At 35.0% G+C, this 14,687-nt stretch overlaps 1 protein-coding gene and 1 non-coding gene across 2 annotated transcripts in view; both read right to left on the reverse strand.

Moving 5' to 3' along the window:
- The window catches only part of LOC109421249 (centaurin-gamma-1A), a 560,936-nt gene that overhangs the window by 179,341 nt on the left and 366,908 nt on the right, over positions 1 to 14,687 (reverse strand). The window lies entirely within an intron of this gene.
- Positions 14,297 to 14,378, reverse strand: Trnas-aga (transfer RNA serine (anticodon AGA)). The gene has a single exon. It is a non-coding gene; the product is annotated as a tRNA-Ser (tRNA).

Below are 14,687 nucleotides of genomic sequence, written 5' to 3' on the forward strand. Positions count from 1 at the left end.
GTGTGTCGTTATGCCTTTCCCATCAATAGGAAGAAATCGATCTTGCCATTCCAGCTGATACTACTGATACAATGAAAGTTACCAAAGTCAAACCCCGCCAATATCACATTCAAATTGTGCATCTATTTTGATTTGTCATATCCCTCCGAAATAAGCATGAATTCGCACACCGAGATTCGAATCCGGAAGCTTTGGCAGCTCAAGTTACTCAATTACGATGAAAACGGGGAGAAAATTCAAATTGCTCATCATCGTGATCGTCGTCGTCTCCGTGGCGGTTAAAAATAGAAATTGTGTGGCCAATTAGGAATTATTTCGTTCACTCTGTACAACTGCTGGCGGGGTTGCTTGCTAGCTGGATTGGAATGTTCTTCGTCCGTTGCTTGGGCGTTCGCGTACGTACACCCCCGTAATCGAAGTGCGAGAGTGGTGAAATTGGTATTCAAGTGGGAAACGCCGATGAGCGGGAAAAAGGTGATTCAATTCACATTCGGATGATGAGCTTTGACGCGAGCTAACGCAGCTGAAGCATCGACAAGCTCTACTTTTAGATTTTGAAATTGATGTACTGTCTTAATCTACAGACAAACAAAACGTCAAAAGACAAAACGTTAAATGCTAATAGGTCGAAAGGAACAAAGCGTTGAAAATGAGTAATTCTTTATTACACCACCAAACCTAACCTCAAAATGATTGACAATTCCCAGGTCATTTTGACAGATCACACACATGTACGAAGCAGACATAAATACTAATCGACTTGTTGTCGTCCTTTTCATGCTCGTGTTACACTTGTCAAAATGACCTGAGCATTAACAGTCATTTTGAGGTTAGGTTCTTTGGTGTAATAAAGAATTCAAAAATTCTTTATTTTTTTAAGGGAACCTCATTCTTTCACTTTTTGACGTTTTGTCCTTTCGATTTTTTAGCATTCGACCTTTTGGCATTCCACCTTTTGACATATGACGTTTTGATTTTCGACGTTTTGTCACCGTTAATGGTTGGGTATCAAAACGTCGAATGCCTAAAACGTCGAAAGGAACAAAACGTCAAAAGAAAAGGCACGTCGAAAAGCGAAAAAATCAAGTGTACTCTTCGATGGCTTAGGATCAAAACACCGAAAGACAAAATGTCGAATGCTAAAACGTCGAATGCCAAAAGGTCGTATGCCAAAACATCGAAAGGACAAAACGTCGTAAAGTCTTTTTGTTCGTTATATCGAGGTGTACGTTATGTGAAACATAAGTTTTCACAAAAAAAGGTATAGGGCAGTGGAACCATCTCGACAGGGGTCCTATTTTGGACACTTTTCTGTAATAACTCAGCCAATTCTGAACCAATTGACACAATTTTTGGATCGCGATGAGATACGTACAGTATTTAGCGGTCTACAAAATTTCAAGTCAATTGGTTTGGAATTGACTGAGTTATAGCGAAGAGTGCCCAAAATACCGGCCGCTGCCCAAGTGGTTCACTACCCTATCGATTTTCGTGCTTCGATAAACGTACATTTACCCCCAATGTAACGTACAATATATATTTTTTTTTGCAATTTGTCCTATAGCGACAATTTACCGCACATAATAAAAGCTATTCCACGGTCATCACGGTCTATTTACACAGAAGGTTTCCCGCAGGGTTTAATGGTTTAATCTATATTGAGCCATTCCTTCCTATAATTCTCCATGGATATCTCCTAGGGTTCCTCCCAGGTTTCAGCTTGTAATTCCTCCACAGAATCCAGAATGCATTCGTCCCATAGTTTTATTGGAATTTCTTCCGACATTACACTCCGATATTCATCCTGGAATCCATTCGAGTATGCTTCTAAGAATTTCTCCAGGAATTCCTCCCAGTATCTTTCAGCGGTTTCCCCAGAATTCTTTGAGGGATTCTTCCCAGGGTTTCTTCAGGTATTTCTCCCGGGAGTTACTCCGAGGTTCTCTCAAGGACTCTACCTGATTTTCTTTCATTGATTTCTCACGGGATTCCATTAGGGAATTCTTTAAACAAATTTCATCTGGAATTCCATCAGAGATTCGTCCTGGGATTCTTTCATTGATTTCTTGCGGGAGTTATCAGGGTTTTCTTCCTGCATTTTTCTGGATTCCTTTCGGGATTTTTCTGAAATTCTTTCATTGGTTGTTGCCGGGTTTCTTTCAGGAATTTATCCTGCGAAAAAATTCCTGGAAGAATCTCTAAACTCCTGAAAAAATTCCTGGAAGAATCTCTAAACTCCTTAAGGAATTTAGAGATTCTTCCAGGATTTTTTTCCAGCATTCCGCTGTGAATCTCTCCTGAGATTCTTTCTTTGCAGCCTCCCGGTATTCCGTCGGGAATATTTTGAGCATTCCATCAGGGATTCCTCCTTAGCTTCATATAGGCTTTTTTTCGAGATTCCTTCCGGGATTCTTTTACGGATTATTCCCGACACTGCATCAGGGATTCCTCCAGGATTTTTCGTTGGTTTTCTCCAAAGATTTCCAAAAGAAAGATTTCTTCCAAAATACCTTCTGAAATTCCTTCATTGGTTTCCTCTGGGACTCAGCTGTTGATTCCTCATGGGATTCCTTTAGAGATTCCACCCGGAATTTCATCCGAGGTCTTTCACATATTACACTGGTCGACAGTGGATCACGCACTTTGACCACTTGTTCCATTTCTGATGCATTTTGGCCCGCTGATTCCGAATCTGACTTCGGAATCGCTGTAACACGTACAGTTTTTGAGAAAAATATTTTTTTTTTTCACAAAATTTCATATTTTTATAAAAAATAAACTATTGTCTTTATATTATTATTTTTTTATCTGCTCATCTCAACCAATATTTATATTCGATAGATTTTGATCCACTGATTTAGAATCTGACCTTAGAATTTCAGTAACACGCACAGTTTTTGAGAAAAATTGGGTTTTATTCACAAAATTTCATATTTTCAGAGAAAATAAAATTATTGTCTTTTAAAATTTGAAGTTTTTATCTACTTATCTTAACCAATATTTTTTATTAAATAGATTTTAATCAACTAATTCGTAATCTGACCTAGGAATTACTGTAACACGTGAAATTTTTGAGAAAAAGGGATTTTTATTCACAAAATTTTATATTTCCATAGAAAATAAAATATTGTCTTTATAGTTTTATTTTTTTTATCTGCTCATCTTAACCAATATTCATATTCAATAGATTCTCGTATACTGATTCGGAATCTGACTTCAGAATTCTGAAACGCATACAGTTTTTGAGTGAAATAGGGTTTTATCCACAAAATTTATTTTTTTCTTAAAAAAAATGAAATATTATCTTTATAATTTAAATTTTTCTCTGCTCATCATAAACAATAATTACTTTAAATGGATTTAAAATAAAATCTTTAACTGATTCAGAATGTGACTTAAGAATTTGTGTAACACGTACAATTTTACTTATAAAATTTCATAGAAAATAAACTATTGTCTTTACAATTTTTATCTGCTAATCTTAAACAATATTTATATTCAATACATTTTTATTTACTGATTCGGAAACTAACCTAAAAGTGTTTGTAACACGTTCAATTTTTGAGAAAAATGGGGTTTAATTCGCAAAATTTTATATTTTCATAAAAATAAAATACTGTGTTGTTAATATCATTTTTTTATCTACTAACCATTACCAATATTTATATTCAAACGATTTTGATCCACTGATTCGGAATCTGACCTGAGATTTTGTGTAACACGTACAGTTTTTGGACTGAGTTCACGAATTAGCGCGGTACGTATCCCCGGCGTGAAAAAAAACCTGATTGTGCAAATACATAAGGACAATTCGCTGAATTCTTATCATACCGTATAATTTCTGTAGCACGTACAGATTTTGAGAAAAATAGAATTATATTTACATCATCACATATGGTCATTGAAAATAAAATATTGTCTTTATGTTTTTAAATCTACTGCTCATAGAAACAAAAAATCATATAAAATATTATTTGATAAGCTGATTTAGATTTATTGCTCAGAAACTCTGTAAAACGTACAGTTTATTGTGAAAAAAACAGGTGAAACACATTTTTTACATGAAAAAAATGAATTTATGAAAAAAAATTATTTTCATGAGAATGTGAAATTTTGTTGATAAAACCCAACTTGAAAAACAAAAATGAATATGTTACACCAATTCTAAGGTAAGAATAAGGAATAAGTGGATACATTAAATACAATCTATTACGATCTAGTAAAAAGCTGTCCATTAATGACGTAGGGGTTTGTGGAAGGAGGGGAGTTTGAGAAATCTTTCGCGCCATACAAATAAAAAGTGGGTTCTCATACAAAAAACTGAACCTGGTACAAAAACTCTGAGGTTAGATTTCGAATAAGCAGATTGAAATTTATTACATACAAATATTTGTTTTGATGAGAGGACCATAAAATAAAACAAAAGTAATATTTTTTCTATGAAAATACTGAATTTTGATAATAAAACCCTATTTTTCTCAAAAAATTTAAATGTTACAGAAATTCTTAGGTCAGTTTCCGAATCAGTGGACCAAAATCTATTAAGTATAAATATTGGTGAAGATGAGTAGATAAAAAAAATAAAATTATAAAGACCATATTTTATTTTTTTTTAAATATGAAATTTTGTAAATAAAACCCCATTGCTCTCAAAACCTGTACGTGTTACTGAAATTCTTAGGTCAGATTTTGAATCAGTGCATCTTTTGAATATAGATATTAGTTATGATGAGTAGATATAAAATTTTAAATTATAAATTCATTATTTTATTTCACAAAATTTCACGTGTTACAGAAGTTCTAAGGTTAGTTTCCGAATCGGTGGATGACAATCTATTAAATATAAATATTGATTAAGATGAGCAGATAAAAAAAATAAAATTATAAAGACAATAGTTTATTTCCAACGAAAATATGAATTTCATGAATAAAACTCCATTTTTTTTCAAAAATTTCACGTGTTACTGAAATTTTTTGTTCAGATTCTGAATCAGAGGAATAAAATATATTGAAAATAAATATTGGTTACGAACAGCAGATAAAATGAAATAAAATTAAAAAGACAATATTTTATTTGCCATGGAAAATATGAAATATGATGAATAAAACCATATTTCAAAAAATTTACGTATTACTGAAATTCTTAGGTCAGATTCTATATCAGTGAATCGAAATCTATCGAATAAAACTATTGGTTATGATGAGCAGATGAAAAATTCAAAATTATAAAGACAAGATTTTGTCTTGAATGAAAATATTAAATTTTGTGAATAAAACCCTATTTTTCTCAAAAAAATTACGTGTTACAGAAATTCTTAGGTCAGATTTCGCACCAGTATATGAAAATCTAATAAATATAAGATTGGTTAAGAAGAGCAGATTAAAACAATTAAACTATAATGGCAATAGTTAACTTTCTTCAAAAATATGAAATTTTGTGGAAAAACTACATTTTTCTCAAAAATTTCACGAGTTACTGAAATTCTTAGGTTAGATTTTGAATCAGTGGATCAAAATCAACTGAATAAAAATATTAGTTATGATTGGCAGATACAAGAAATAAAATTATGATGACAATAGTTTTTTTGAAATATGGTGAATAAACCCCTATTTTCTCAAAAAAAATCACGTGTTACTGAAATTCTTTGTTCAGATTCTGAATCAGTGGAACAAAATTTATTGAAAATAAATATTGGTTATGATCAGCAGATAAAATAAAATAAAATTATAAAGACAATATTTTATTTTCCATGATGCATGAAACCCTATTTTCTCAAAAATTTTACGTGTTACTTCTTAGGTCAGATTCTGAATCAGTGGATCAAAATCTATTGAATATAACTATTGGTTATGATGAGCAGATGAAAAATTCAAAATTATGAAATTTTTTGAATAAAACCCTATTTTTCTCAAAAACTTTACGTGTTACAGAAATTCTTAGGTCGAATTCCGAGTCAGTATATAAAAATCTAATATATATAAATATTGTTTAAGAAGAGCAGATGAAAAAAATTAAAATAATAAAAACAATAGTTTATTTCTATTAAAATGTGAAATCTGTGAAAAAAAAACATTTTTCTCAAAAAAGTTACGTGTTACTAAAATTCTCCGGTTAGATTTTAAACCACTGGATAAAAATCAATTGAATATAAATATTGGTTATGATTGGCAGATAAAAAAATTGTAATGACAATAGTTTATTTTCTATGAAAATATGAATGAAACCCTATTTTTCTCAACAATTTTACGTGTTACAGAAAGTCTTAGGTAAGATTCTAAGTCAGTATATAAAAAATCTAATAAATATTAATATTGCTTAAGATGAGCAGATAAAAAAATGAAAATTATAAAGACAATAGTTTATTTTCTATGAAAATATGAAATTTTGTGAATAAAACCCTATTTTCTCAAAAAAATCACGAGTTACTGAAATTCTTTGTTCAGATTCTGAATCAGTGGATCAAAATCTATTGAAAATGAAAATTTGTTATGATCAGCAGATGAAATAAAATATAATTATAAAGACAATATTTTATTTTCCATGAACATATGAAATATGGTGAATAAATCCTTATTTTCTGAAAATTTAACGTGTTATTGAAATTCTTAGGTTAGATTCTGAATCAGTGGATCAAAATTTATTAAGTATAACTATTGGTTATGATGAGCAGATGAAAAATTCAAAATTATAAAGACATGATTTAGTTTTGTATGAAAATATGAAATTTTGTGAATAAAACCCTATTTTTCTCAAAAAAAAAATACGTGTTACTGAAATTCTTAGGTCTGATTCCGAGTCAGTATATGAAAATCTAATAAATATCAATATTGCTTAAGATGAGCAGATAAAAAAAAAACAAAATTGAAAATAGAAAATATAAAATTTTGTGAATAAAACCGTATTTTCTCAAAAAAAATACGTGTTACTGAAATTCTTAGGTCAGATTAAGAATTAGTGGATCAAAATCTATTGAATATAAATATTAGTTATAATAAGCAGATGCAAAATTTAAAATTAAAATACCAATATTTTATTTTCTATGAAATGAAATATAAAATTTTGTGAATAAAATCCTATTTTTCTCAAAAACTGTACGTGTTACAGGAATTTTGAAGTCAGATTCGAAATCAGCGGGCCAAATTCCACTAGAAATGGAACAAATGGTCAAAGTGCGTGAAAAAAGTTTCAATTTTGTCGACTAGTGTAATGTATTCTTTATTCTTTTGAAGGAATTCCATTCTTTCACTTTTCGACGCTTTGTCCTTTCGATTGTTTGGCATTCGATCTTTTGGCATTCGACGTTTTGTCTTTCGACGTTTCATCATCGCTAATGGTCGCTAAACGTGGAATGCCAAAATGTCAAAAGGAACAAAATGTCGAAAGGACAAAACGACAAAAACGACTAATCCAAGCAAACAGTGAGTTCTTTATTCATTTGAAGGAACCTCTTTCCTTTACTTTTCGAAGTTTCGTCCTTTCACTTTTTGGCATTCGACGTTTTGTCCCCGATGCTGGTTGGGTGTCAAAACGGCGAAAGACTAAAACGTCGAAAATTGAAAGAATCAATTGTACAGGTACTCTTCGATCTATTTCACGGTCATCACGGTCTACCTACACAAAAGGCAGGGATTTATATTGAGCCATTCCTTCCTATAATTCTCCATGGATTTCTTCTAGTATTCCTACCAGTTTTCCAGCTTGTAATTCCTCCACAGGATCAAGTATAGAATCGTCCAATATTTTTTCCTGGAATTACTTCAGATCTTCCTCTCGAGTTTTGTCCTGGAATCCATTCGAGTATTCTTCTAAGAATTCCTCCTGGAATTCTTTCAGATATTCCTCCAAAATTCTTCCAGAGATTTCTCCCATGGCTTCTTCAGGTATTTATCCCAGGATTTATTCCAGGGTACTCTCAAGCACTCCACCTTGTTTTATTTCACTGATTTCTCGAGGGATTTCTATAGGGAAGAATGTCTTCTGGATTTCCATCAGAGATTCTTCCCGGGATTTTTCAGGGATTTCTTCCGGCATTCTCCCGGGATTCTTTCAACGATTTCCCCTGGGATTCCTATCGGGATTCTGTCTGGAGTTCTTCCATTCATCGTTCCCGGGTTTCTTTCAGGAATTTATCCTGCGATTGCTTGGGAGGTTCAGGGAATTCTTCAGGATTTTGTTCTAAACTTCCGTTAGGAATTTATCCCGAGATTCTTTCATTGATTCCTCCCGATATTTCTTCGGAGATATTTTCGGCATTCCATCAGGGATTCTTCCCTGGATTCATTTACTGATTTTTTGCGGATTATTCCCGAAACTACATCAGGGATTGCTCCAGGATTATTCCTGTGTTACTTCATATAAGTATTTTTTCTGAGCCTCCTTCAGAGATTCCTACCGGGATTTCTTCTATGATTTCTCTCAGGTTTCCTTCAGAGATTCCTGTGGAAGTTCACTCAGGGATTCTTCTCGGGAGTCATTCAGAGATTTGTTCCGGTATACTAAGATTTTTTCGTTGATTTTCTCTGGGACTCAGTCATTGACCCCTCACGGAATTCCACCTGTGATTCCATCCAAGTTCCTTCACGTATTATTCTCGAGATACCTTCAGGGATACCTGAAGGAATTTTTCGAAGTTTTCTTCCGGGATATCTTTAGATATTTCGCCCAGGATTCCGTTAGAGATTTCTTCCAGACTTCCTTTTGAATTTTTTTTCAGAATTCGTCTCATTTTTACCAGATTTGTTTTAAGGATTCCTTTCAAGAGGCATTTATGGATTCTTTCAAGAATTATTCTTGGGATTCATTATAAGATTTCTCCCGAGATTCTGTCTGACATTCCTTCATTGATTTCTCCCTGAATTTCTTAATGGATTACTCCCGGAACTTTTTCCGGCATTTTTTTCATGTATTCCGAGACTACATAATACATATTATGAGCTGATCACCAGGAATTCCTCCAAGATTCTTTCTGAGTTTTCTCCTGATATTTTCCAAGGTATTTCTCCCGGATTCATTTCATCGATTTATTCAGAAATTTTTACAGAAATTCATAAGAGGATTCCTTCGTTGAGACCTCACCGGATTCTTCCATTGACTATTCTCAGTTTTTTGTATACGGGGTCCCCTCGAGTTTCTTTTAGGTGTTCTTCCATCTTCCTTCAGGAGTTCCCCTCGATATTTGTTTAGGGATTTCTTCAGAGATTCCTTCATTGATTTTACACGGATTTGTTCCAGTGAGTTCTTCCGACATTCTTTCAGGGAATATTTCCGAGATTCTTACAACGATTCCTCTTGGAATTCCTTCCTAGGTTTTTCCTGCGAATCCTTTCAGGATTCTTTAAGTATTTTTTTGTTCTAGGATTCTCTTAGATACTCCTCCTGAGATTCTTCCAGGGATTGTTCTCAAGATACATTCAGAGATTTGTGCTGGGATACTTTCAGTATTCTTTCAGGAATTTCTTCAGTATTTCCGTCTCTAGATAATCGCCTGGACCTCCAGTGCTCCAGTAGGGATTCCTATTAGAATCCTCTGGTGATTCCTCCTGCAACTCCCAGAGATTATCTCAGATAATTCTTCCGGCATCTAATCACGGATTCCTCCCGGGATTCCTTCATTGATTCCTCCCGGGAGTCTTTGGGGATTTCTTCCGGCATTCTTTCCAGAACTCTTGCATGGATTTTTCCCGAGACTGCACCAGAAATGGTCACCAGAAATTCCTCTAGGATTCATCATAGGCTATTTCTGCCGAGATTTTTAAGGTGTTTCTGACTCCACACGGGTTTTTTTCTTTGGCTATTCTTAGTTTTTTTTTTATAGGGATTCCCCCCGAGATTCTCTCAAGGGTTCTTCGAGAACTCTTATCGAGATTTCTTCAGGGACTTTTTTTTTAGATTATTTTAGGCATTCCTTCTACCATTCTTTCGGTAATTCCTCCTGATATTTATTTAGGGATTTCTTCATTGATTCTACAAGGATTTGTTTCGGCGAGATCTCACAAGATTCTTGCAGGGAATTCCTCCGATATTCTTACAATGATTCCTCCTGGGATTCTCTAAGTATTTTTTCAGGATTTTCTTAAATGCTCCTCTGGGGTCATCCATTAAGTACGTCACTGTCCTAGGGGGAGGGGGGGTTTGTGAAAGTGTGACAAGCAATGTATTAAGAATAGGAAAAATCCGTACGTGGGTGGGAGGGGGGTCAAGAATTCCCTATTTTAGCGTGACGTACTTAATGGATGCTCCCCTTGAGATTTTGCCATGGATAGTTCTTGGGATTCATTCAGGTATTTGTGCTGGGGTTCTTCCCTTCATCAGGACCTCCGGTAGGGATTCTTTCTGGAAATTCACTGGAGATTCATCCTGCAGCATTCATAGCTAAATTCTTTCCATATTTCCTCCTGTAATTTGTCTATGGATATCTTTTTGAACTCTTCTTCGAGTTTTTCTTATCGGTTCTCCGAGATTTTTATCAGATTGCCGCTCGATATTTTTGCCATGAGTTCTACGAGTGATTTTTCAGGAGTTACCCATGAGTTTTCCCGGGGTTGCTCTTTTAGAGTTCCTTGTAGGCCTTCTAATAGAGTTTGTCCCGGGATTACACCATAAGATAGCTGTAGAAGCCCAATATTACTACTCACCATTCTTCACAGTAATTGGTTTGGGATGTCACCCAGAGTTTCTCTCGGGATCTCTGCAGGAGGTCTTCCTAGGATTCATTCGAAAAATGTTCTCGAAATTTATTTTCAAAATTACATCCTTGAGAAGCTCGCCAGAATTTATTTCAGTGGTTTTTCAGAGCTTTTCTATGAGTTTCTCATAGGTTTCCAAGAATATCTTCTAGAATTTATCCAAAATCCTCTGCCGGTTTCTACCGGCATATCTCCAGAAGATTTCTTTCAGAGGTTTTCGCTAGGATTACTCCCAGGCCGGGAGGAATATTTCATCGTGCTCCTACTGACTTTTCGAACCCTCTAAGCAGAATATTCTCTTCGAATAAGTGGAATCAGTTTTCTACCTTTTAAGTCCACCCTCCTATGCTTATTGCTTATCGTTTGACAGATATGCGTATTTCGACAACCATTGTACACTCTTAGAAAAAATCATGTAAATTTATGTTCACTTGGATGCACATAAAAGGAGCGGCCCGTTTGACACAAATTTACGTCTTCTATCACACCCTTAAATGAAACAACACAGCGCACGAGTAACTTTCACGCAGCGAGCAAAAAGACAAAAGAATTTTCACGCAGATTTGTGTAACACCGGATCAGCACATTTTTTGTGTTGATCCGGTGTTACACAAATCTGCGTGAAAATTCTTTTGTCTTTTCGGTCGCTGCGTGAAAGTTACTCGTTGCGCTGTGTACATCGAGTTCTGCGTGCACAAATAAAATCGAGCTAGTAATCGCTAGAGCCGAAGCGAGAGATTAAACATATGTAAGTTAAAATAATGAAAAGGATTCGAACGCTGGTTCGCTGATTGAGAGGCACGTACTATACCTCTCGGCTGTATCACCGAGTTGTGAGACAAATGATAATTGTATTACTGTTTCTACATATCTGGTCAGATAGGTTTGTTGACATCTTGTGCAACCAACTCGAACTTACATGATGGATGTAAAATTAAGTCATATTTTCCATTCAGTCATGAAATGTTTACGTGCGTTGATGGTTTACGTCAGTGCTTCCCAAACTGTGCGCCGCGGCGCCCTGGTGCGCCGCGAACCTCTCCCAGGTGCGCCGCAAGATTTTGGCTTTTGTGACGAAACAAAAAAAAACAAACTCGTTATTTGTATTGCGGAACAACTTTTTTTTATTAGTAAAACTAGTGTCGCTCATATTTTTTAAATCTTTCCTGAATCTTTGATTGTTCCATAGGATTTCTTATATCCTTTTTAAACATATCAATTGAAATAACATTTTAAAATTTCAAGTTTTTTGAAATTGTTTTTGGAATCCCTTAGCTTAGCTTTTGATTTTACTACAACTTGTCCAAAGTTTTTAATATCAAGAACATTAATTACGTCCTTTTCAGAATAAGTACAAGGTCTTCGGAACAGCTTAGCGGCATGCAGGTTTGCCGATCTGGTAGTGTAAAGATCTAGCTTTGACCTTTTTGAACCGAACTGTTTCATCAGTACTGCCGCAACCTCGCTGAACTCGAATAAGTTTGTTATGCTCGGTTTCATCAATGGGGTTATATATGGCTAATCCAGGCCCAAAGGGTTAAGTTGAAATTTATGAAAATAAGTTCAATCAAAGCCCACCTGGCAGGTCTTTACAATCTCTTCATGTGTTCCAGATTGCCGAAATTTTCCAAAATAAATGAAAGTGTTGCTTTGCAATTTCCGCAAAAAGTTGAAGCTTTATTTAAGTTCTGTGTAGCCATTTTCATGCAATAAGAACTCTTTAATTATTGCAAACGCTTTAGGCTAAATTGTTGAAATTCAGCAGCTTGTTTACATCTGAGTTTCTTTAATTTAAAAAATAGTTGGTTTTCCAAATATTGAATTCTGAAAACATGATATTAGAGAAGTGTTTCACGATTTTTTCTTGCACACTGTAAAGTGAAAGTTGCCCAAAATTTAAAAAACTTTGTTCAAAACTATGGTGCGCCGCGACATTTTTGGAAATGTCAAAGGGCGCCGCGATAACAAAAAGTTTGGGAACCTCTGGTTTACGTCACGTGTAAATTCCTATTTTTTTAAGAGTGTGGTTTTCCTAAGTGTTAAGCCTGGAGCACATAGCGTCCGTTCCGTCGAGGTTTGCGTTTTTTTGACAGTTTTCCCATGGGAAATGTGTCAAACTACTGTCACGCACACGCAAACGTATGCATTGTGTGCACAGCAAATAATTTTGTAATTTCCAGGCGCGTAATTTCTGGCGATGTATCCATTTTTTAACGTAATTTCATTTGGTTACATCGTTTTCCAACATTTATCACACTCACCATGTAAACCCTGTTTGGCAATGGAAAGTATCAACAACCCCATTTCAGCACATACCTAGAAGCAGTATCATATTTATCACCTACCTTCTAACTCGGTGAAATAGCCGAGAGGTAAGGGATATGCCTCGCAATCAACGGATCTGTGTACGAATCCATGCCAATATTTTACTTATATATGATTCATCTATCGTTCCGATTCTAGCGATTGCTAGACCCTCTGTCAAGCTGCGGCGGCTAATTAGCTGCGTGGAAGAGATGTAATCTGTACATCACTTTTACGACGCGACTGATGTGCAGCGGAAATGATGTGATATTACAAGATTTTTTTTTGCTGTGTAGAAACTCCTGACGGATTTTCACAAAAAATCTAGGAAGGAACTATGCCTGAAGTGATTCCTGAAAGAGAATGCCAGAAGGATTTTCTAGAAGAACGCTAGAGGGAACTCTTTGATGAATGCCAAAAGGAACTCCTGATGAAATCAAAACTTGGTAAATTAGAAGAAGAAGTAACTGTTGGAGTTCGAGGAACTCGTGATAGATTTTCTGAAGAAACTCTTGGAAGTGTTTCAAGAGAAACTAGTGTGAATGTTCCAGAAAAAACAAGAAAAACTGAAGAAATGCCAAGACACTATCTGGACGAGTTCCAGAAATATCCTTGAGGAATTTCAAGGAAATAAAATGACTTACTAGATTATTTAGCAAGCCCAGAGCAATCTTAGAAACATGCTTGAAGGTATCTTAGAAATAATCTCACACAGCAAAAAAAATCTTGTAATATCACATCATTTCCGCTGCACATCAGTCGCGTCGTAAAAGTGATGTACAGATTACATCTCTTCCACGCAGCTAATTAGCCGCCGCAGCTTGACAGAGGGTCTAGCAATCGCTAGAATCGGAACGATAGATGAATCATATATAAGTAAAATATTGGCATGGATTCGTACACAGATCCGTTGATTGCGAGGCATATCCCTTACCTCTCGGCTATTTCACCGAGTTAGAAGGTAGGTGATAAATATGATACTGCTTCTAGGTATGTGCTGAAATGGGGTTGTTGATACTTTCCATTGCCAAACAGGGTTTACATGGTGAGTGTGATAAATGTTGGAAAACGATGTAACCAAATGAAATTACGTTAAAAAATGGATACATCGCCAGAAATTACGCGCCTGGAAATTACAAAATTATTTGCTGTGCAGAAAGAGAGAAACGACTTGAGAGGAAATCAAACAGAAACGCGGAGAGTTAGTAGAAATTGAAACCTCTGAAGAAATTTACGAAGAAACTTGTTGTGTAAAAAGTTACAGAAACAACCTCAAAAGAATTCCATTTTCTCACAAAACAAGGACCGCAGTCGGTAGGATTCGAACCTACGCTCCCAGAGGGAATCTGATTTCTAGTCAGACGCCTTAACCGCTCGGCCACGACTGCAACTTGTAGGACTGAAAATATAATCGCATATTGCGTATTTTATACATAATTCTTCATGACACCACGAAACCTAACTTCCAAATTTTAAATGACCAGAGAACTATCAAACATTTCGAACGTTAGGTTTGGTGGTGTTATAAAAAATGCGTTCCACATAAAGACAATGATTTTTCTAAAGGGCCTAACTGACTTGATCGGTTTCTCTTCGTCGACTCGCTTTTTTTATGCTAATAAATTGATCAAAACAAACAAAATCATTATTCCTTTTGTTTCTAGAGCAAGATGTAGTCGTCGTTTTCGCATTTCAAC

The sequence above is a fragment of the Aedes albopictus genome, chromosome 2 (assembly GCF_035046485.1).
Source record: "Aedes albopictus strain Foshan chromosome 2, AalbF5, whole genome shotgun sequence".
NCBI lineage: Eukaryota > Metazoa > Arthropoda > Insecta > Diptera > Culicidae > Aedes > Aedes albopictus.